Raw genomic sequence first — 24850 nt, 5'->3', positions numbered from 1 at the left:
GACGGCCGGCTGCTCTCGGCTTCGACACACGCGCAGCCCCCCCCCCCCTGCGTTTGGTCTTTTCTTTTTGGCTCAGGCAACGGGGAGTGAGGATTGCGCGGGGAGCCGCCCAGCGCTGTAGGATGGCTCCTGCTTTGTGTGTGATGTCAGTGAAGAGCGGAGTCGGAGATATAACGGGAGGGTTTTGCCAATTGTGGGGGGAGAGGGGTGTTAAGGTGACACAGGAGCCACTGGCAGGGCAGGCTCTGAAGCGCCTATAGCGGCTGCAACGCAGAGAACAGGCGCAGCCCAGCCTGGATAGCCTCGCAGAATGGACACCCCCGTCTCGCAATGCAAATAGGGGGGCCTCTAGGGAGAGATTGTGCGCGATCTGCACATAATTTTAATGCGGCGTCTTTGACAATCAGGGGAAGAGATACGGGGTTGTGTATCTGTGTCTCTTGTGTGTTAACGGGCAGGAAATCTCCCAAGCCACCTTCTTACAAATTCTCTCCTGTGTAGAAATTGTCTGCAATTTCCAGGCGGAGCTTTACAGTGAATTGTGCCTGCTGTCGGTGAGCAGAATCGGTGCATAACCAGATATGAAATTCTAAAGCTGATCTGCTGGTAGCCGCACACTGCATGATTATTTATTACACTTCTCATATCACTCTTCCTCTAAAGAACACAGGAAGATGTACATGGTTCTCTTGCCCCTCTCCTTTTATCCTCACAACAATCCTGCAAGGTAGTTTAGGTTGAAGGATGGTGGTGCACTGTCAAAGGGTGCTTATGTGTTACAGTATTTCAGGGCTTAGTATGGATTTGAACCTAGTTCTTGCTAGTCCTCAGCTGACATTCTAACCACCACCATGCCACTTTTGCTTTTCTGATTATTATTTTTAATGTTGTGACAGTTCACATCATCAAGCTTGATACCAGGTACATTGACTAGTAGCTGCCCTGTTTTGTAGGCTTTTACATTCATCGAATGAATAAAAATCAATTTGCAGATCCCTCTTTAGCAAAAGCCAGGCGGGCAGGCACGCAACCCATTTTCATGCACCAATGTTGTCATTCATTAGCGCACACGTTAAAGGAGGAGCTCAAACAGGGACGTGGCTTCTTTCATGGTAGTAGCGTAGCTGCAAAACTAATGTTGTATGCTGGTTGTTTCTTTTTTAATTATTTTAAAACCCTGCAGATTTCGTTTTCTCTGAACCGTATCCAAATGTAAATTGCAAGTCTTTGCTTCAAGAGTCCATTGTATTTTCTTTTCTTTTTTTTAAATAAAAAAATCAATATTTTCAATTGTGCACTTTTGGGCGAACCAATTTAAAAATAAATGGTTGCTCTCTTACTGAATTACTGCATAGTCAAGCAGCTGTGACCTTAATTGCCTTAAAGGAGATACAGAACAGAAAACCTGAATTTAGTGCACAAATCCTGGAAGATAGGCTAGAAGTAGCCCTTACACGTGCACAACTACCATATTTCTGCTAAATCAGCTGACATTTATTTTGCCAGCCATGCTGTGGAGGTGGACATTAATTTGAGAGGACATGTTAAATGGAAAGGGGTGTTACCTTAACTCTGCTGTGCTTGCTCTGCCCTTTTCATAGAATCCTTAATTAGGTCTTTGCTTCCCTGTTTGCTGTAGCGTATGGGCGTTTTTGTATCTGAAGCTTAAATCAGGTTGTGATTTAATGTTTTACATTAATATTAGAGGCCAATTGTGCCAATTGGCCTCTAATATTAATGTAAAACATTAGCTATAATGTACACTTGATTTACCTTCCTTAATGTAGGATGGAATAACAGCATTTGTATGTGGTATACAAATAGTACTGAAGGGACTCATAAAACTTAAGTAGTGCCTTTCTGGATCAGAGCAGAAGCCCTGTGTTCAGTCTTCAGCAGCAGCCAGACAGATGTTCCTGGGAATCTCACCAAGAGGGCAAGATGGTCTCTACTGTTTGATCCCAGTTTCTGTTTTGCTGTTGGGTGTAATAGCCATTGATAGACCTCTCCCCCCATGGATTTGTGGGCTCCTTTAGAAATATTAGCATGCTTAGTTGGGATGCGGGTGGCGCTGTGGTCTAAACCACAGAGCCTAGGGCTTGCCAATCAGAAGGTTGGCGGTTCGAATCCCCGCAACGGGGTGAGCTCCCGTTGCTCGGTCCCAGCTCCTGCCAACATAGCAGTTTGAAAGCATGTCAGAGTGCAAGTGGATAAACAGGTACCGCTCCAGCAGGAAGGTAAACGGCGTTTCCGTGCGCTGCTCTGGTTCGCCAGAAGCAGCTTAGTCATGCTGGGCACATGACCCAGAAGCTGTATGCCGGCTCTCTCGGCCAGTAAAGCGAGATGAGCGCCGCAACCCCAGAGTCATCCGCAACTGGACCTAACAGTCAGGGGTCCCTTTACCTTTAGAAATATTAAGCTCGTGGTCACAATAGCATCACTCTAGCTTGTTTGTTTGCTGGATTTAGAGCCCAGCCAATCCCAAGGACTCAGCGTCAATAATTATATTAATGTAATCTATCCATCCATATCCCTGTCCACCCAAACCCAATGTGAATAAAGCTTTCAGTCTTGCACCATTTCAGCTCAGAGTTTGGTGAGCTTCTTTGGAGGATGATCTCAAAGTTGTGTGGCATGCCTTAGTGTGAGTCTTGTATGCCCAGTTTGGCACTTGGTGTATTTTAGAAAGAGTTCCTGGTTGGTCTTGGAGGACAGGGTAGGACATAAGACTGCATATAGTTTCCTAGGTTTGTGGGGCCCTGACCACTTAGTGAATCCTGTAAGTTAACTATAGGTTGCAGTGGAGTACTTATTTCCCTTTATTAGTTCTTTTTAGTGTCACATGGGAAAATTGTGCTTTCCCTTAAAACTAGGTTTAGCCTCATTCTCTCCACAAATATATAGCTCCTTTTAGATGCTGTGTGCTTTACTATGTTAATTACAGTTGGGATACAGCTATTAAGTTGTCAGGGTGTCATCTTGTCAGAGTGTGTGTTAATTTCATTCATTCCATTCCCTTTGGCAGTTTTCCTACATTCACTCTCTATTCTTCACACTCTACTAGTAGGGCTTCCATTTATAGAGAGATGGCAAATATATCTGGTGCAATCAGGGAGTGGCATTTAGTTACACACAGCTAGAAATGGGCTTTTAAAGGAGTACTTGGGCAGGGAGTGTGTAAAAACTGGAGTCATTTGTTGTACCCATTTGTCCAAAATTCATCATTGTCCACTGTACAAGGAAACAGGATATTGTTCATAGAGAGCAATAAGAAGCTTTAAGAAGTCTCTTAGTTTCTTCAGCAGAGAAGGCTATCATTGTCTGTGTGACTTTCACTGATTATTGTCTAGTACTCTAAATTGATGCCATTTGGATTACTTGTTCTCACCAACTCCCAGTCTTTTTTACGCTTTGATCCTAAACACATTTGCTTGGAATAGAGGTCATCAGCCCCTCACAAGATGCTGTGTGTAGTATTCTCATGTTGCAATTTTGAATACAGCACACCGCTGTTAGAAAACCAGGAGGTTCGTACAATTTGCAGTTATTGAGACATGTTGCAATAATAACCACAAGCTGCCTTCCTGCATACCTTTCTGCAAGTGTAACATATAAAAAGCAGGAGAGGAGTAGCAGTTGTAAAGCTAGGAATGTATGGCAAATGCTCTGTGTGAAGCCAGAAGAACTGGAGCATATCTCTACAAGCTTATAGATGTCTTAAGTATCATTACTTCCCCCAAAGAATCTTGGCAACTCTAGCTCAGTGTGTGTGCAGGGAAGTACAGGAAGGAGGTTCCCACACAGTACTACAATTCCCAGAGCTTTCTTGAGACTGTAGTGCACATATGGCCAGCGTTATTAATTTAACAACCTCTTCGATCAGCAAACTTCATCATATTTCTGCTCCCTCCAGGAAGCTGGATTCTTTGAAATACGTCAAGCAATGTACAGGTGGTCCAAAACTCACACACTACAGCAACCTTCACAAGCCTGTGCCCTCCTGATGTTTTGGACTTTGGCTAGGGCTAGTGGGAGTTGTAGGCCAGAACATCTAGAGAGCACCCAGTTGGTGAAGGCGGCACTACACAAATCATCTTATGCTATGCAAAAGTGGAGGTAGAATCACCCTGCTCTGCCCTACTTTCGTGGTAATCCCCCTCCTACTAGGAATCTTGAGATGAGCCCAGAACCTCCATAAAGGAAGGTCAAGGTCATAAAGCTGAGGTCAAGTGGGGCACGGATTGAATTTTATGCGCTTGTTGGAACAAGGAGGAAAGTTTGCACTCAGCCTGGGAGACAGCCTTTTTATTTAACAACTCATCTGCTAGCCAAAGGCCACCAGGAATTCTGCACAAGCCCTGAATGAGCTGGCAAGACATGGTACTCCATTTTCCTCCTCCAGGTTGCTTGGTTGAGCAAGGAAGGAAAAGTGAATCCCTCAGTGCAGTCCCTTCTCTGCCAGCTCACTTGGGAGAATACACCTTTTGCTTTCTTTCTGTTTTACTAGCCTGTTAAGAGGCCAATGACCTGGATTTTTCATGCTGGATGTGGAGGAAAGGGATCCATGAAAACCCAGGATGCTAGCAGGCTCTTAGCAGGCAGGCTAGTAAAATATATTACAGGCAAATAACTTTTGTGGACTCTTACACCAGATCCTGCATGCTAGTATTGTACATCAGATCACAAGATCATGTTTGCAAAACTCATAATGAGAAGGCCAGACAACTGGGTCAAAAATGCCCTTCCTTGCCACTGGGTAAAGTGGATTACTTTCAGGGATGAAAATGTTTTCTGCATTCTAGTTTGGCTGCTTATTCAGTGCTAGGGGAAGGTGACTCCTTCCATGACTCTTCATCATTTTCATATGACAGGGTCTATTACAACAGGAGATGAAAGGCAAAGGAGTTTACAGTCATTTTAAAGCTTGGGAGGTACTATCAATTATAGCAGTAGGCAAAGCAATTAACATGAATTTAAAAACATTAACTTGTAGGTAAGCCCTGCTCATCTAAATGGAACATCCTTTTAAAATAAGTGTATTTGGGATGGCAGCCTTAGGTGATTTTACGGTCAATTTCTTTTCTTGTTCCAAGTGTATCTACTTGATTTTTGTTTGACAATCCTTGTCCTACATTAGGATAGCACATTCTTGAAGTATAGGGGATAACTATTGGGTTGTGCATTTAAAACCTCTTGCTCAGGGCTGGTGCAGATACAATACTGGTTCTCTCTCAACCAGCCAGCTGGAAAATTAGGATTTCATTGCCCTTTCCCCCTTTAGCTTCTTCCTCATATGGACCAAATCCTTCAACCTGCCTAAATCACAGCTAAAGGGCACAGCAAGAGTGCCCCTGTTAACCATGGTTGAAGCTAACCAGGTTCCCTCTTGAGCAGGGTTTGTTAACCAGCTACAAAGCCAGATTTTAAATCCTGGTGAAGCAGGGTGCCTAACTTGCATTACTGTAAATGTGTTTCATGTCAGTGCTGTTATAGCCATTTCTTATAGTTATGGCAGGGGAGAGGAATTTTCCCAGTGAGGGAACGCCACTCCTCCATCCGTCCCCTAAAGTGGTCTAGGTGGGAGCACATTTGTGATGGAGCCAGGGCAAAAAGGCTTCTTATTGCGCACCAGCAGACGCATTCAGGTGCTTAGGAGGAGTGGGTGGGAATGTAAAAGGCTGCCCCACCCATTCCCTCCCTCCTCCTGGTCTTGGAACTAGTGCCCAGCCTGCCTTTCCCATTTACAGATTGGGATTAGCTGATTGTTGTGATAGGGGTGAGTAGGGATTTTTTGATCAGCTGTGATTGATTGCCAGTCCCCCCCCCCCTTTTTTTTTTTTGCCTACTCCATACTGTAGAAGAACATGGTTGGAGCACTTAGAGGTGGGAACTGAATAAATAGCTTCATTGGTTTGGTCACTTGTCAAGCGCGTGTGAGAAAGAGAAGAGGCTGGCACAAAGAGCACCCTGAGGCGCTTTTTGGGTGTATAGTTATTCCAAAGACTATCACTTTTCAGGTTGTGTGATTCATGGGGCAGGCTATAGATCAGTTTTGAGGCTAACCTATTTGGAGTTGTGGGGTCTAAGGGGGTGTGAGTCAGGAAACCCTCCTTCTTCAGCTGAAGGGGTCAAGTGCAGTGAAGACGCAGTATTAAGGTCAACTTTTTTTCCTGCAGCACAGGCTCACCCAATCGTAATATGCCTAGCAGACTGATAAATAATATGGAATATTTCCCACGCATTGGCTTCCTTCCCCTCTGAATATCATAAGTTTACAACTTGTCATCAATAAAGAAGTATGTGTTTGAACTCACACCTTGCGTCTTGCCTGTTTATTTCTGGTATCCTCACACAATGTACGATTTAGTGGCCCTGTTTAATCATGTTTAAGAGACAGGCAGCATTTCACCTGCTCTGGTAACAACACACAAACAAACAAACAAACAAACAAACAAGTTATTCAAAAAGAACAGTTCAGAAGAGGAAGTGATGATATACCCCAGCTAAACAATGGAAATGGAGTGGATATAATAAGTTTTAATCTGATGCCTCCATCATGGCCTACTGTAGGTAGATAATTATTGTTTCCCTAATATTATTTTCATCTTGATTCTAAGCATGTTTCCGTGAAATAAGTAAGTCCATTGATTTCAGAGGTTTTGCTTCCAAGAAAGTGTGCCTGGGATTGTGGTGTTGTCTTCCTTTCTTCAGTGATTTGATGCGAGTCTCACTAATTTCAATAGAAATTGCTTCCAGATTGTCACACATCTGCATTTGAGGGATAGTAAAATTCTTCATGCTGCTCAGCAGGATGATATAGATGACAAAGCTACCCTGTGGTGAGAAATTTCACCTCAAAGTAGTTTATCTTTGTGGGAAAAGACTGAGAGACATTAGCCACAGAAAGTAAAGATGGGGTATCAGAAAGTACCATTGGTGCTTAGATACCGTTCTCTTCAGAGGATTTCTTGGACACAATTTATATTCATGCTAATATAATGATGATTTCACATATGTTATAATATAAGTTCATAACCAGAAAAGTATGAAACTGCTACCATCCCCTTGTTCATTCAAGCTGTTACCTGGAAACTAATTGAATATTCGTATTACATATTAGCTATCACTTTTGATGGGTTTACTGTATATCTTTTCTGATAAGTTAGAACCTATTCAATTGTCTTAGTTTCCTCCACTCAAGGAATTGTCAGGTTTCTTTGGGGATCCCTTGCAAAGACTTACAAGCAGTCTCAAATAACTTCATTTTCCAGGATTCCCTTAGGCAAGGTGTGACAATTAAACTGGTATAAATACTGTTGATGTGTATGGTGTAAAGTCACATTTCAGATTATGGCTACCAGCCACCCAGTCTGGAAATGGGGAGGAACCAAATCTGCATTGGCTCCTTTTTGGCTTCTAGGCATAAGGTGCCCTATAAAATCTTAATAGGTTTCAATGCTCACCACACCATTTTTTTGTTCCTTGCTTCCATCCCAGCTTTTCAGATCAACCTCCTGCACCTTCTTGACGGTACCATTCATGTGCCAGCTTCAGTCAGCAAGGGCACATAGAGAGGCATTGCACGTGGCTGCTCTGTAATTGTAAAAATCTGTTCCCTTTAAAGCCCATCAAAATCCGAGTCCGGGTGCCATGTTGAATCGCTGGAAGGTTGATTTGTTTGGGCTGATGCTGTCCTAGAAAGAAGAAGATTGATTTGTTTGGGCTGATGCTCTACTAGAGAGGAGAAATGTGGCTAGGTACCCAAACAAATAAACTGCTTCCAGGGGTCTCCCTCCCTGCCTTTGACATGTGGCTAGTGCTTATTATCTTAAGTTAGTGATGGCTAAACTTGGCCCTCCAGCTGTTTTTGGACTACAACTCCCATCATCCCTAGCTAACAGGACCAGTAGTGAGGGATGATGGGAATTGTAGTCCCAAAGCAGCTGGAGGGCCGAGTTTGGCCATCACTGTCTTAAGTGAAAGAACTCGATTTAGGCTTTTATGCCCACCTGTCATGGAAGTCCTTATTCTCAATCCTACAGATGTGCAGACAGGCTTGGTGGTAAGGGAAAGAATTCTCTACATACTCAGAGGCTTTGCGTTTATACTTAGCATATTCCCTGCCTCGTGTTGCAAATATATTCTTTCATTGAACCCTGGCGATCCCTGCATGTGGCAAATTGCTTGAAAGGGTTTATTTTCCTAAACCTATTCTTTATCCTACAGGCAGCAGCTGTGGCACAATGTGTCTCCCCCACCCTCTTGCTGGTAGGCATGGAAGAATGCACCTCTCCGTTCAGAGTTATGCTGTCTGAACTTCAGATACAAACCAGCGCTAGAATTCTGATTTTGGAACAGAGTCTGACATATATCTGATACACATATCCAGACACATCTGGATATTTGGCTCTTAAAAGGAATTCTCAAATGTCACTCTCTATTACCAAGCTGGCATTTTACATACGTTTTGTAAACTATATTATGTTTTACAGAAGAGGCAAATTTTCTCTCTCTCTTCATGCATGTTTCACATATTGTTTGTATGGGAGTAACTGGATCTTCTCATCTAGTCCAGAGTTAATTTAGACTAAAATCGCTTTAAATTGCCTACCACAATTAGTCATTGACTATCATTTTGCATTTGATATAACCCCCTCTAGCTTTGCTATAAAATCAAATTAACTGTTGAGGGTAATATGGTTTAACTTAGATTCCTAAACTCCCTTTAATTCAATTTATTCTCTGAGGTGAACAAGCTAGAGCTGGGATGTTGTGGAAGACAAGAGACATATACTATTATTTTGTCTATGTTTTTCAGGATGCACATTCCATATACACAGTGAAGGGTCTGTTTTCAGTTAGAGATACCAAGAGCTGAGTAATCTTAGGATGTCTAGAATGCCTGCTGCCAGTGTTACTAATGATAAATTCCCAGTAGGGAGTTGTCTTTGCTGTCGAATTACCATTTACGTTTTCAAATTCTGATAATGAGCTCTGCTTTGGGCAAACACTCCATTGTGGGGCTTTGGTTACTATATTCTCTCCCCCCAATAAAATTCTATTCAATTCTGCTAATAACTTTGTAGGTAGTGGTGATCAGTTCCCATTCTGGCCCATTCTCAAAGCCATATCGACTATGGCAGCTGCTGCATGAACTGACTTCCATATGCAGGCATGACCACATGAAGGCCAGTGGCATGGCTTCATCCTCGTTGACGTTGAGTTTGCATTGGCAGGCTGCTAGTGTGGCTTGTTAAGTGCTCAAGAGTAGTGTGCAAAAACCATAAGGTTGTTTTTTGCATAACATTGGCCTTCAGTGACCCTCACTGTGCATGCAGCCGGCAGGAGAAAGTTAGTATACCTTGTGGCCACTGTAAGGGAGATGGTTGTGACAATATGCTTCCACAGATGATGGCTAGAGGGACACAGGTGGCACTGTGGTCTAAACCACTGAGCCTCTTGGGCTTGCCAATTAGAAGGTCGGCAGTTCGAATCCCCGCAACCCCATTGCTCTGTCCCAGCACCTGCCATCCTAGCAGTTCGAAAGCATTCCAGTGCAAGTAGATAAATAGGTACCACTGCAGCAGGAAGGTAAACGGGGTTTCCGTGCGCTCTGGTTTCCGTCACAGTGTTCCATTGTGCCAGAAGCAGTTTAGTCATGCTGGCCACATGAACCAGAAAGCTGTCTGTGGACAAATGCTGGCTCCCTTGGCCTGAAAGTGAGATGAGCGCCGCAACCCCATAGTCGCCTTTGACTGGACTTAACCGTCCAGGGGTCCTTTACCTTTTACAGATGATGGCTGTGGTCTCAAGTTTCATAGAGGTTTCGCTGAGCACATGGAGCTCTGTGGGGGCAGAGACTGATGATTAACCATGTAAGTGCTAGAAAAAAATGTGCCTTGTGCACAATGATCCTAATTCTGTGAAGGCTAAGATTCTATGATAATTCCATACTTCAAATGGCATTCAAAAATACTTGCCTCAGTGTTAAGGATGTTAAGGACAGGAGTAGGATAGCAGCAGCGGTGGGAGGCGGCATCACCTTGCCTGACTATGCTGAGGGGTTCCTACAGTATGGCACTGCCTTAGAGTGATGTTTACCTGGAAAAAGAATTTTCTTAATCTTGACATTCACTCTGTGGAATGTTCGTTTCAGGAAGGCTTTCCTGGTTCTAAATCTGCAATGGGGCCTTTTAGATATATAGATTTCATAGCTTGCAAAAGAGGTAAAGCTATGTATTTCTACACAACTTACTCCTATAAGCCCACTCCATGGGATGGTCTCAGACCTAACACTGAGTAGAGAAAAGTTGGATATAATCCACAAAGAAGCAAAAGTGTTCTTGAACTACTCTGATTCTTCTCCATGGTGCATGTGCAGAAGAATTTGTCCATGGATCATATCCCTTACTAGTTTATCAATTTTATACTTTCTCAGGGACTAATTCTTTGGGTAATATCTGATGAAAATAATGAGTCTCGAATACTTTGAGGAGTATGGAGTTTATTTAAGCTAAATATATGGGATTGTTGGCATCGAGATAAATTGCAGTTCCACAGGGGTCACTGGAAGAGCTTTAATTTCAACTCAGTTAACCTCAGCTAATTTAAAATACATTAAAAATGTTTAAATCATATGCTTTCACTCAGGCTTTTTACATCAGCCCTTGCATGTAGCTAGTGGTAAAAAAATACATATATGGGAGGAACCTTTTCTTAATTTACCATGGAAAATCAACTCAATTAACCAGCATAAATCCAGTCCTGAGACATTAGCTATGGGAATTAAATGCCAAATCAATTTGGTGTTTTGTCAGTTGATAGTGTCTGAGCCTAAAATCCTGCAGTGCGGTTTGCTCTCTTGTTTAGTTTGGCTTAAGACTAAAGCAAAGTCTTTTGCATTCGGGAGTCTACCAAAACTTGGCAGTTATATCTATTTGCCATGGAATCCCTGGCCTGACACACCCAAGATCAAATACTTGATTGGATATACCTTGTTGCTTGTGAATGTTTCCAGTATTAGAAATTTAATGTTCTTTTGATCATATTGTGCAGGTTTGGATATAATGCTAAACCATGGTTTAGTGAGATGAGGACAGGCCTAGGCAAACTCCTTTCTCCTACAGTAGGTCACAAATAAGAGTTCAGAAGCTTTGGATTCTTATCTCATTATACATGACAAAGCCATTTTTCACCTTCTCACCCCTTGCTTTTTCCTGTAAGACCTATTGCAGTCGTTAAGAGTCGTCAACAGGCTCATCACAGCTATCTGCCAATCACCCATTCCCACCACCCTTCTGAGTAATACCCCTCCCCACCTTCTCACTATATAGAAGGGTCTGGAAACTTCTGTTTCAGTGTATCTGAAGAAGTGTGCATGCACACGAAAGCTCATACCAAGAACTAACTTAGTTGGTCTTTAAGGTGCTACTGGAAGGAATTTTTTTTGTTTTGACTATGGCAGACCAACACGGCTACCTATCTGTAAACAGAAGCTTTGGTTTCTGTTATAGATTAGTCAGAGCTTGCCATGTTGTCCAAATCCAACACACTTTACACTCCATGTATGTATGAAGTGTATGAAGATGACTTGTTTCAACAAAGCATAGTTATGATTAACTACAGTTTAGGATTTGGATGTGTGCATAATCTGAAGCAAAGTTTCCAGTGCCATTGCAGAAGTGCTGGAGGACAGAGAGAGGCATGTGGAACCAGGCTCACTGTTGCTCACCCTTGTAATGTTGAGCCATGGTTTAGTGTTGCATGCCAGCTAGATCATTCTGGGAAAGTCCATAGATAAGATCAAATCCGTGAAAAGGAAAATGTTATTCAGATGAGATCAGACAAAAACTGAAATAATTTCCCTCAGAAAACCCTGCTTCTATGCATAGAAATATCCATACTTTTGTGTAGTCAGCTATAGACTTACACTGGCATGAAATGCAATCATATGCATATTTATTTGGAACTTAGTCCCATTGAATTCATGGGGGTTATTCACAAGTAAGTATGTTCAGGACTACAATCTAAGATGAACCATTTCAGCTAGTAGACTAAAACTTAATTACTAATTCTGTGGTGTTTGCTCAGTCCACTTCTGTACCCTCAATATCTGCCTTCAAGCACTCCACATGATCAGGGTTTGGGCTGTGCTTCTAGACATCCAACAGAACATGCAGATATTGAAGCAAGGTATGCAGTATTGGTGCTGAAGACTGGAAGCCCTCCATGTGTTTGGGGATTGAGTGGACACCCATTCTCTTGGACTGTTACTGCTGCTTTAGAGTTGTCAAGCAAACTATCTCCTGAAAATCAGTTTCTGAAAGGGTAATAGGATGAAGAACACTGTTCAGTCAATCACTTAATGCCTTTTTGTCTGTATTACCCTTCCACACACTGTATAAAATGGAGGTTTAGCGTACAATTTTAGATGTTGTGACTGAAACACGGTCTGATTACTGTTTATTTTAGTCTGCTGAATGGAGTAAGGCAGTTGTAGTTAGGCAGAGCCCACACCTACAGTAGGCAGAGAGAACCATCTGCATGGCTTGAAAGATAGTATTAAGTTACACATCAAAGAGAACAATATCCCAGCTTGTCTCATTTTCCTAAAATAGGGGGTGTTTGTGATATGTAGATATGTATCTACTGCAGGGGTGGGCAGCCTAGTTTCCTGTGGGTGGAAGGAATAGAAAAAACAACGGAAAGGGTTTGGTGGACAGAAAAAACAATATGGCAGAAAGAAAGAAAGGAAGGAAGGAAGGAAGGAAGGAAGGAAGGAAGGAAGGAAGGAAGGAAGGAAGGAAGGAAAGGGGCAGCCATCACACTTGTTTCTGGTCACACTGAAAAGGGGAACATGCACTTTTGGCTCTAGTACTGCCCACACAGACTTTGGTCCCATCCATTACTGGCCTACAATCCCCAGCAGAACCCTTGAAGAAATCCCTTGGCAGGACAGAGGTCCCCACTCCTTATCTGCTGGATGAAGGTGCAACATGACATCTGTGTGATTAACTCTTACACAAAGGCCTGCTAGAAAGTGGGAGACAGGACTCTTCTTATGCTTCAAAAAGAGTCTAAAAGTTGAGATCTCAACCCAAATCTTTGGAGTTGGTGTAGTATTACCTAGAGCAGGGGTGAGGAACCTCCTGCCTAGGTCCCCAGGGTTGCCTTCCAGGGTTCTCTATCCAGTCCTAAGGACTCTGACTAGGTCCATCAAAAGCAAATGCAGACATGGCATTGCAAGGACTTAAAGGCCCTGGGACACAGGCACAGAAACAAATTTCCATAAAATTTTCATAGATATCTGGGAAGTTAAGGCTAGGGTTGCCATATTTCAAAAAGTAAAATTCCTTAAGCTTTCTGAGCTGTTTCTGCTGCTTTTCTCATTGCGTTGCCATACATCTGGGTTTTCCCTGACATTTTGCTGTTTCGGCAAAATTCCCCCGACGCCATTTTTACACTGGAAAACCAGGACGTGTCAGGAATTTTCCTGACGGATGGCAAGCCTAAGTTAAGGCAGTGGTGGCTGGGGTCTTACCAGCAATGTGAAAAAATGTAAGTTTTAGAGAAGCGACAGGAGGAAGGAGATCTGTTGTGTAAGACCTCCCAATCAGCCATAATTTTATACATGTATAAGGAAGCACTGCACTAAGCTTTTTCACTTTCTACAACCCACTGCATTGTTGGCTTGCTTTTGTATTTATTTGTATTTAAAATATTTCTATGTGGCCCTTCAATGAAACTTTCAGGTTGAGTTACCAGGGAATAATCTGTTGTCTCTCGAGATAGAGGGATGCCAGCAGCAACAACACAGAGGTAACAACAACAAATAAACACCAGCAGCAATAATCATACTGCACAATCAACAAACAGCAGAAAACAGAAATCGTCAAACAGTTAAAAACCAACCATAAAATACAACGGAATGCATGAAACCACAGTTAGGCTTTCAGTTCAAAAACCCGGGCAAATAAATAGGTCTTTGCCATGCCCTAAAATGATATCAGAGCTGCTGCCCTTAGATCAGATGACACTCTGCAAAACATCTATTTTAATACACAACTCTTTTTCAACAGACCATTTCTCCTAATTATACCATCATCTGAAAACTAAGAGAGATTGTGTGTGAAATATTTAAAGGTTAATGAATTTATAACACTTTTTCTTATTTTGGAAAATGTCCTTTTCAGTTGAAGGAGGATATGTAAATCCCAAAACCCATTTTATAAATAGCAACTCATCTGATTACCTGTGGTAAGTAAAAACTACCCCACCCTCTGGCTATGAACTGAAGAAGGAAGCCTTCCTAAACTAGAACAGCTGATTTATTCCTCCCCCCCCCCCGCCTTTTAGCTAGTCAGTGTGCAGACTTTGGGAGCGGGAAAGAAGGGAGCCTATTTTCTTCTGGATGTTCATTTGCAAGGACTTCTAAATATACTTATTTAAAAGTATTTTAGTTAAAATCAATGGGACTTGCTTTCAAGTAAAGCCGTAAATTACATCACTGCTGAAATATAAGTGTTCATTCTTACTTTGCTTTTGATATAAATGACACCAGGCCAAAACTTGTAGAACAGGCAAACTGTGTGGTTGTTTCTACCCTGCTTACGGATATAATGAGTGGCTATTACTGCCTAATGTTGACTTAAACATAAGTCACAATACAACTCCACCTGTTTCAGTTGACTTAGTGGGGCTGCACCGATGCACATGACTTGAGAATAGTAGTCAGCGATTCCCATGTAGACCCAGAGAGAGCAACGTAACAAATATTGTTGCTGTCCAGCAAATTTCACAAACCACATCCAGCATTTCCTAGGATTTCCTTTTAACTAAAGCCATGCACAGTTCTACATTACACACAGTCATTTGTTTTCCTGTTACACTAGACAAGAGCCAAGGCAATAAGGTAAAAAAAAAAAAAAAACCCTTAATGCACAGACGGCCTCAAGGAGGGTTAAATGTGCAGGAGGATTCTAGAAGGGAGGTTGAAGCAAGTCTTGGCATGTCTCTCCTCCTAGTCAGAGGCGAAAGCTATGCGTAAGACTGCAGAATGTCATTGCCACCTCGGATTTCCCTTCAGCTTACTGATAGGAAAATGCCACAGCAGAAAGTAAAGCTGCTCTTACTACATAATTGTTAAGATTGTTTGAGTAACATTAACATGACAGTAGGAAGAGGTTGGCCATAAATATCATGCCTATTTGTATCATTAGGGGTTAGCGCACTTAAATGGAGTTTTCGTATTTTCGTGCAAAGCTTTGCTTTGGGGTGGGCTTCTCAAAATCAGGAAGATCGCTCCAGTAGCACATGGGGGGAATCATTCAAAGGCCACTGGGAGGTATATTGTGTAAGCTATCACAGCAATGGGTTTAGGACATCCTTAATTCATGGGTCATGTAATGATGCTTTCAGGGACGATTCCCAACATTCATGTCCAGAAATCTGTGCTCCCACAGAACATCTCCAAAGTTACCAAGAGCATATTCAAACATTCAAGAGGGCATATGGTGGAGTCCTCATACCACCTTGCGATTCATCTGTGGAATCACTTGTTTGAAAATGTTGCCACATCACCTCTCCTGAAGATAAAGCTAGATGGCTTATCCCCATTCCATTAAACTTCCTACATTTAAGGGATTCAGATGTTTAAGCACTTTCTTCATAGTTGAACAAGAAAAGCCCATGTGGGAATGTTAAGGACAAAGCTTGCATGTGTATCTTCTCCTGACTTTAAGCCCCCACAAGTTCTTTGAACCCTTGAAGAGAACTAAAGACCAGTATGCTAGATTTGGTTAAGGTGCTGTCAGAAATTTGAGAATAACTATTGGGGACAGGCCAACAAAGGTCCGTATAGTGAAAGCTACGGTTTTCCCAGTAGTGATGTATGGAAGTGAGAGCTGGATCATAAAGAAGGCTGATTGCTGAAGAATTGATGCTTTTGAATTATGGTGTTGGAGGAGACTCTTGAGAGTCCCATGGACTGCAAGAAGATCAAACCTCTCCATTCTTAAGGAAATCAGCCCTGAGTGCTCACTGGAAGGACAGATCCTGAAGCTGAGGCTCCAATACTTTGGCCACCTCATGAGAAGAGAAGACTCCCTGGAAAAGACCCTGATGTTGGGAAAGATGAAGGGCACAAGGAGAAGGGGACGACAGAGGACGAGATGGTTGGACAGTGTTCTTGAAGCTACCAGCATGAGTTTGACCAAACTGCGGGAGGAAGGAAGACAGGAATGCCTGGCGTGCTCTGGTCCATGGGGTCACGAAGAGTCGGACACGACTAAACGATTGGGGATGGGCACCATTTTTATCTATACACACAACATTTTACTGCACTGTGTGATCCATCCACACTGACGCTATGATTTCCCGTATCTACTGTGCAGACCAGCACCTGTGCAGTTGCAAAGATGGACTATGCTGCATCACTACATCCAAAACCTGTGTGGAAACATCTTAGTTGGCAGGTTTGGCACTATGCAATGTTAAAGAGAGAACAATTCCTATGTTCCTTGCCACTTCAGACAAGCCATGCACCAGCAGTGCCCCATGTGTGTGCAGTTTTCCACACTGTCTCATATTAACATTGTTATTGTTGATTCCCAGTACCTAAGATCACCCATGACCATCACATATCAAACCCCAGTGATATAAATTTTACACTGCCTTATCTAAAAGGCCACACTATTCTGTTGCCAGTCATCAAGTATAGAGAAATCAAGTAAGCTGCATGCATGTGTGAATAGTCATTAGCCTTCAACAGTGCTATGGATCTGGTGTGTTTTAATTTCTTCTGTTTGCAGTTTTAGTATGGTACAATGACTGCTTTCATGCTTCATTCATGCACCACACTGAGCATTTATGCAAAAGCTTCTGGGAAATTACATCCAAACAGATTTACACAACACTCCCAGAGTATTAGTCTCCTGTCCATCTTTACTAATGGGTTGTTAGTAACCATTATATAACCATTTATAGTGATTTTAGTGGAGGAACAAATATTACCGTTGGATCAGTAGGCATCACAAATCCATATTTTCCAGGTTTAACCCAAGACTGAATTTGAACTTGGATGTATGAAAACAGACTTGCCCACTGAAAAAAATCACCTCCCACCCAAAAAAGCATTTATAAGACGTTTTGCTCCTGTTTATTTTTCATATCCATAACCCACATTTTAAAAAACATCCTACCAATGTATGTATTAATTGCACACAAATCTTTCAGTGAGATATATGCAAGAGAACAGTTCATACTGTTACGATATGGATGCAATGCAGCTGCAAACTGCTAGCTTGAAAACATCACATGATGGAATGTTGGGACTGTTCCGTGGGAAACAGAGGGACACTCAATCCACAGGGCAATGCACCGGAATTTGCTCAGAGTGTAATTTGAGCTCTTCCTCTTACTCTTGTACAGGAAGTACAGGAAGTCTTTGTCACTTGACTGCTGGAGTTTGAAGAGAGCAGTCATGTTTTCTGTAATGCTGCAAAGACAGAAATAAAAGCATGTAAATACGTTTCTGTCTATCTCCTTTTCCCTGCCGGGGGAGCAGGAGGGAGGGGGTGTGTTCTTCCCATGTTTGGGAAGAATCGCCTATCGTGACCTAGCCTGGATCTTGCTGGGGAATGCAGCCAGGGAGGTCAACAGGAGACCAAGCCGGGTGCCTGGGAGAGTTGCCAGTTTCTCCCGATAAAGGCTTGATTTATCCTATTTGATACATCCTATTTCATGCCATTCATCTTTGCTTATAGAAAATACCATGGTATGTGTGTGTGGGGGGGTGTTGTAAAAAGCTTAAGGACGATAGCATGGATAACTGACACTTTTAAATACATTAGAAAGAAAGTATATGATATATCTGCCATATACAATTGTTCTGTTTCACTTGGGACACAAAATGTGGAGCAAGAAGTCATACTATTGGCCTTCTGGTTCAGTCACTTGCTTCAGTGTTCATAGACATTTTGCCTAAATTTTATTGTAACTCAACCTCCTTGTTTCTTAGCTTATTCTTGTTGGATCAATCAAACAAACAATCATTCACTCTCTTCCTTGTAACAGCATTAAGGCTATGATCTAGGCAAAGTTAATTATTTTTCAGTTCCATTGGTTGCAGTGGGAGATATGTTGAAAGCTATTCTCACCATAGCTACCTTGAAGGAGGATAAGGTTATCAATAGCAACTAGTAATAATGTTTACATATTACCTCCAGTGTCAGAGGTTTTATGTCTCTGAATACCTAATGGGCCACCGTGAGAAGAGAATCTAAATGTTCTCAAGTACTGAAATTAATGGAATTTTAAATGCTTAGCTTTGCTCAAAGTATGCAATAAAAGTCCACTATGATCACTATGATCTCCTCCTTTTTAGACTTATATTTCTAGATTTAACATACCAAGTTCTTAGTCAAATTTATTTTCTAAAAACCACTGGTAATCACAGAAATACAAGCTGGTTGAGGAACATGATAGAAGAAGTGGTCCCCAGCCCATTGGACCCTGTGATGTAAAATTAGATTTTGTCTGATCCTAGTTCTTAGATTCTTCCTTACACAACCACTCTAGGAAAAGTTTGGCAGGGTGGGATTTAAGTCTCATAAATAAATACATAGGACAGTATTCAGCAAAATAGTTGAGCTCATACATGCAAGGATCACCACTAGTACAGTGGTACCTCATGTTACAGACGCTTCAGGTTCCAGACTCTGCTAACCCAGAAATAGTACCTTGGGTTAAGAACTTTGCTTCAGGATGAGAACAGAAATCGTGTTTCGCCGGTGCAGCGACAGCAGGAGGCCCCATTAGCGAAAGTGGTACCTCAAGTTAAGAACAGACCTCCAGAACGAATTAAGTTCTTAAACCAAGGTACCACTATACAGTGGTAAACTCCACATAGTCCTCAGATCTGCTTCAAAGGGTTAGGGGAAAGTCCAGAAGAGACTTAGGAGTTGTGTAGGGGGAAGAAAGGGGAAGAATGGAAACATAGCTTAGTGTTACGTTGAATAAAACCTATGGCTTTTGATCCACACATCTTGTGATCCCTGTGGTCTTTTTGGAATTCAATATCCTTCCTAAAGTATTTAATCCAAAACAGCTCTGTTTTCTTCTTGAATGCTTATCTTAACACTATCAATGACTCATCTATGACTCAGATCCTTGCATGCTCACACACCCTCTTTTGTTCTGAAAATCTTGAGTGTATCCTATCCAAACAAAAGAATCTGAGAACTGATTAAAGCATTTCACACCTTTCATTTTGACCAGTTTGGTATCTGAAAGAAGAATGACATTACATGACTTGACTTGTGAACATTTAAATTTCAAAGTCAGCATAATGCAAAATGCTCAAAAACGTCATTATGACCAATATCCAGAGGTTCCTTTTGAAGCATATTCATTGTCCTATATTTACAGCTTATAAAATAAATAGTATCTATCCTCTCCAGGGCCATAGTGCTTAAAAATTGCTCATTTGAAAGAAGAAAGGGAGACATAAACCTTTGCTTGGAAACATGACTAAAGCTCTGCTGCTCCTTTTTTCAGCATCAAAAACGCATTTCTTGCATTTTTCCTGTTTCCAACAAAAATAGCAAATACAGCAGAAAAGAATAATTCTAGTAGTATCTGTGAACTGCAGTAACTATTTAAATAGTGTGAATTTCAGTATCTGGTCCATGACTAAGATGGGGTTCATTTAGCATAGAAGTTAAGAGTATGAGCTATGAACAGAAGTCAGAAGTTCAAATCCTGGCTTGGTCACAAACTTGCTGGGAACTAATCATACTGGTCTTACAGGGAGGCTTGTGAAGATTACCAAGATAAGGTATATGAAGCACTTTGAGCAGTTAGGAAAAAGTGCTGTATAAATACTCAGTCTAAGAGTCAGTGTGGTAGAATAGTTAGGGCAGGGATAGCCAATGCGGTGCCCTCCAGATGTTGTTGAACTACCATCAGACCCAGGCAACATGACCAAGAATCCAAGATGATGGGAACTGTAGTCCAAAAACATCTGAGGGGCATCACATTGGCTTACCCTGGGTTTGAATGTGGGAAATCCAGACTCAAGTGTAATCTCTCTTTCTGTTTGCAGACTTTATTTTCAAAATGGCAGCAGAGTAAAGCAACTATAAATCCTAAATACAGAGGTCAAATCTGCTCTATGCTTTCCTTGCCCGGCTTGAGTCAGCAGCCCATTATCCACATTTTTTTTAAAAAAAGGAAAAAAATGATAGAATAGTGAAGATGGGGAGGTAAGGAAGCCATATGTGATGATAAATCAAGATCAAAGCTCGAGGCTGGAACAATGCGTCAACAGCTTTGGTCTCTTCAAATAACACCCAAAATTTCTCCCAGGTTTATTCGTGCTTATTCGGGATTTATGATAATTGCATTCACTTTCCCCCCATTTTTTCCTAAATGTAACATGTCCTCTTGTCTTTATTTTTTAAGAGATATCCAGGATTGTAGAACAATATGTTTTGTCACTAGAGTTGCTCTATTCATAAAATGAGATGGTTGAAAGCAAAATTTATGCAGGCTGACAGAACCAATTTAATCCACCATCCTACTTCATACTAGATGCAAAGGCAAAATCAAAACGGGTGTAGTAGATTGACTGACTTGTTTTCAGAGAACCCACACTTGAAGAATATGTCTGGGTGTAAATGTGATCTAAACATTATTTTTTAAAATATATACCATGGTATTGCTTATGAATCTCACTGCTGAGATGAATAAATCTGCCTATTTTATCATCTCACCGACACCGTGAGACAGTCTCTCTCGGCATAGCTCAGCATGCTTTATGGCAGAGCGAAGATTTGAACCCAAGTCTCCTCAGTCCTACTTAGATACTCTTATTTATTTATTTGTGCATTTTTTTTGACTTATCAGCCACTCACTGTGAAAGAGCCTTTATGCAATGTAACAGAAAAGAAAATTAAGATCCAAATGCATAGTATAAAAACAAAAAAGAATACATTACAATAAAACCATTACTATGATCAATAAACAGACACAATAAAACTTCAGCAGCAGAAAACAGTTATCAGTAAACAACAGAACATCCATCATTATCTGTCAAATGCCTGGGAGAAGAGAGCGGTTTTTACCTGACACTGAAAGGATGCAAATGAGGGCATTAAGCGGACCAGAGCTAACTAGGACGTCACACTGGAGCCAAGCCTGATGGAAGTGAGAACATGCTCTCTGTATTACACAGAGGAGGGCGATATCGTAACTTCCTTAAAATGCTTGCTGCAATAGATGTTTGACAAGTATATGAAGTTCAGTAGGGAGAAGGCCTGCCTAATTTCAGCTGGGAGTTCTACACACTTGGGGTCACAATACTGAATGCACAGCTTCTGGTAGATACATGGCATCTGAGCCATGAGAGACATCTAACAGAGACTCCTCCAAAGGTTCTTTCTGTGATTGGGCAGAGATATAAGGGATCAGACAGCCCTTAAGGTATGCTGGACCCATGTTGTTAAGGGCAGTAGTCTGCTCCCAGCAAATGTCTTGCTGCAGAATTTTACACCAGCTGGAGCTTCCAAACCAGGCCCATGGCCCACATAGAATGCATTGCAGTCACCAAGTATTGAGGTTCCCAATGCATGAATCACTATGGCCAGGCTATTCCTGATCAAAAACAGCTGCAGTTGGTGTACCAGCCATAAAAGGTCCTCCTAGCCACTGAGGCTACTTAAGCCTCGAGTGACACAGATGGATCTGGGAGTACTCCTAGAGAATGTATCTGAACTTCTATATATTCTTAATATACACTTTTTAATTTTAGATTGGATTTTGCTGTGTAATTTTTGTATAATCCTTATAGGTAGTGTTAGAAAAAGAAATTCCAATTTAGGTATTTTTCTCTCTCTTTAGGACCACCGTTCTTCCTAGCCATGATAATGGTAGCTTGGCACACTTTCTCACACCCTGCTTAAATTTCTCCAAATTATCTTTATCTAAGGGCTCATTCAGACATCCTTTTGTGCTGCTTTCCTAGGCACAGGCCAGGGCTTTAAAGCTCCATTTCTGATCAGATATTTTTTGTCATGGTGCCTTCCCCAGAGAAAATCTATGTTTTACCACTGAATTGGAGCAAGCAGCAAGCAGCTTTATCATCTGAAGACAGTATTACTATGTCCTATGAACATAGGTTCCCAAACCACAGTCCATGTGGCTCATTCAGGTCTGCAGCATGTCTGGATTTCTGGTTGAAGACAGGAGATGGCACATCCATCACATTAAATATATATTGATGTTAATTGTATTTTAGTTGCTTCTCTTATTTCTTGTATTGTGTTTTATTGTATTACAATATGAATCCCATGGAATACAGTAAAATATAAAATAAATAAGGGAAACAATCAAAATATAATTAAAAATAATAAAACATCTAGCACACCATATCAACAATTTTCAAGTGGTCTAGGGTGGGTAGTTAGGGTATCACTGATCCAGAACTTCATAACTTGTATCTAGAAACTGTTGAAAATTCAGTATCAGCTTTATATTGTTCTTCAGCATTTATAAGTAATTTCTGATTTTTTTGCATTAATTTCATAGCTAGAAGATACTTTATCACATTCCTCCAACTTATTCTTCAGAAATTTAACTGAATCTATACATCCTTGCAATGTAAATGCTGTATCATCTGCATAATGCATAATTTTAATTTGGATCATGGTAGGGTAATCTCTTTCATGTTTTTGTTGTCCCTGATTTGTTGTGCTAAAATTTCAAAATGTAAATTAAACAATAATGATGAGAAATTGCATTCCTGTCTGACACATCTTTGCAATTGTATTATGGGATGCATGATTCCATTAATCAAAATTCTATCCACAATTTTGTATATATTGCTTCAACAAAATTGCAGAAGTCTAAGTCCTGCTCCAAATTTCTTCAACATTTTAAAGCATACCGGTAGGCCTCCATTCTATAGAGTCAAATGCTTTTTCTGTATCTACAAACTAATAGAATAAAGATGTGTTTTGCTTCTGTTTCACCTTTATTAAGTTGATCAATTTGCATACAATTTATGACAATTATCCGCCTGCCTTGAATCTTGTTTGATCCTTTTTTATTTATTCTTCAAGGAATTTATTAACTGCAAGCTAAAATGGCTGTCATAATTTTATAGTCAGTATTTTAAATTGATATACTTGACACTAACCAAGTGCCTACTCTCAAGGACAGCTAGTGCTGGACTTGTTGAGCTTTACCTTGTACCCCAAACAGTGTTTTGCTGGTTGGTTGGATATAATGTAAAATCTTTACTAAATTCAAATTAAAATCTACTGCAATAGCTCATGGTGCCCCTCTCACATAATGGTCAGAAATGACTATGTGAAGTGGCCTGACAGTGCAACATCTGAACTCTTTTAGCAAACATTTTTATTTTGCAACATTTAACTACTCTCAATAGAGAGAGGGATTAAAATGTCTTCTTCTTCCAACATAGGCTCTGACTAAGACATCAGATTTAATAATAAATCATATGACTGTGGTGCTGAGGGGAGAAGACACTTCAAACAAGGCAGATTACAGAAATACTTTTTTAAAATCAACCAAAAAAATTTACTGTCAGGTTAGACAATAACTAAGATATTAGGCGGAAAACAGAATATTGAAAAATATATGCCCTGAGGAATGTGTACAGAATTCCTAAGGCTTGAAAATTCTGTTTCAGAAACAAAAGTCCACACTGCGTAATTTGTGACATTATAGGATTATTTGAAGTTACTGAACTGAGGTATGAAGTCTCAGTAATTCAGTCTATAGGGTGATTAAGTCAGTGAAAGTGGGGGGTAGTGCTTTAATACAATCAAATGAAGTTACTTTGATGCACATTCTTTCAGGGAGCATTTCAAGAATTCCAGGCAGGATGTTTACAGATAAGCCAACGACAGGAGCCACCCAATCATAACTGACTAGTTGAGGGGCATGATGGGATTTCAGAAGTATAAAAGAGGGTGCTTTCAGGCAACATTCATTCTCCTCCGCTCTTCTTTTCCAGAAACCACACACTGCCACAGCTACAGAATTTTCCACAGGATTACAAAGATAATTGAAGGTAAGTTGTTGTTGTTTTGCCTACATATGTCTTTTCTTTTTATTTGGTAAATTAATTGAAACTTTGAATAGTGTCTATAATAACACTAGCAAGTGATATAGCTCTCATCACTTCATGCTTTCACTATCTTAATATAAAATAAAATAATGATAGGAAGCAGCTTTAAAAAAAATAACAGCCAAAATTAGCCAGTGTGGTGTAGTAGTAAGAGTAGTAAGAGTGTTGGACTAGAACTGGTGAATTTGGTCAGTTACAGTTTCAGCCTAACCTACCTCATAGGATTTCAAATCCAAAGAGTTTGGATTTGATATCCCGCTTTATCACTACCTGAAGGAGTCTCAAAGCGGCTAACAATCTCTTTTCCCTTCCTCCCCCACAACAAAGACTCTGTTAGGTGAGTGGGGCTGAGAGACTTCAAAGAAGTTTGACTAGCCCAAGGTCACCTAGCAGCTGCATGTGGAGGAGCAGAGACGCAAACCCGGTTCCCCAGATTGTAAGATTACTGCTCTTAACCACTACACCACACTGGCTCTAACACTGGGTTGTTGTAAGGATAAAATGGGGAGGAAGAAAACCATATATGCCACCTTGAGCTCATCAGAGGAAAGGCGGGATATAAATGTAAGAAAGAAAGAAATAGGAATCTTAATATGAAATCGCAAATTAAAGGCTGCTTTCCTATGTAAAGTAAAACTACCAGAGAAAATATCTTGCTTCTGAGAAACTGGCGCAGCTTTTAAGGTTGACACTGTTTTT

At 41.1% G+C, this 24850-nt stretch overlaps 1 protein-coding gene across 3 annotated transcripts in view; it reads left to right on the top strand.

The window, feature by feature from the left end:
• CDC42EP3 (CDC42 effector protein 3) overlaps positions 1-24850 on the top strand; it is a 58483-nt gene that overhangs the window by 29480 nt on the left and 4153 nt on the right. For 2 of the 3 annotated variants that reach the window (XM_079969581.1, XM_079969580.1), the window contains exon 2: positions 24038-24094. The gene's annotated coding sequence lies outside the window, so the exon portion shown is untranslated. Of the gene's footprint in view, positions 1-9856; positions 9876-24037; positions 24095-24850 lie in introns of those variants that run through there. The other variant, XM_079969582.1, reaches the window with a different exon arrangement.

The sequence above is a fragment of the Podarcis cretensis genome (assembly GCF_951804945.1).
Source record: "Podarcis cretensis genome assembly, chromosome: 3".
Lineage (NCBI taxonomy): Eukaryota > Metazoa > Chordata > Lepidosauria > Squamata > Lacertidae > Podarcis > Podarcis cretensis.
Note: the sequence above shows the minus strand (reverse complement) of the source record. Positions and strands in the feature narration are given on the sequence as shown.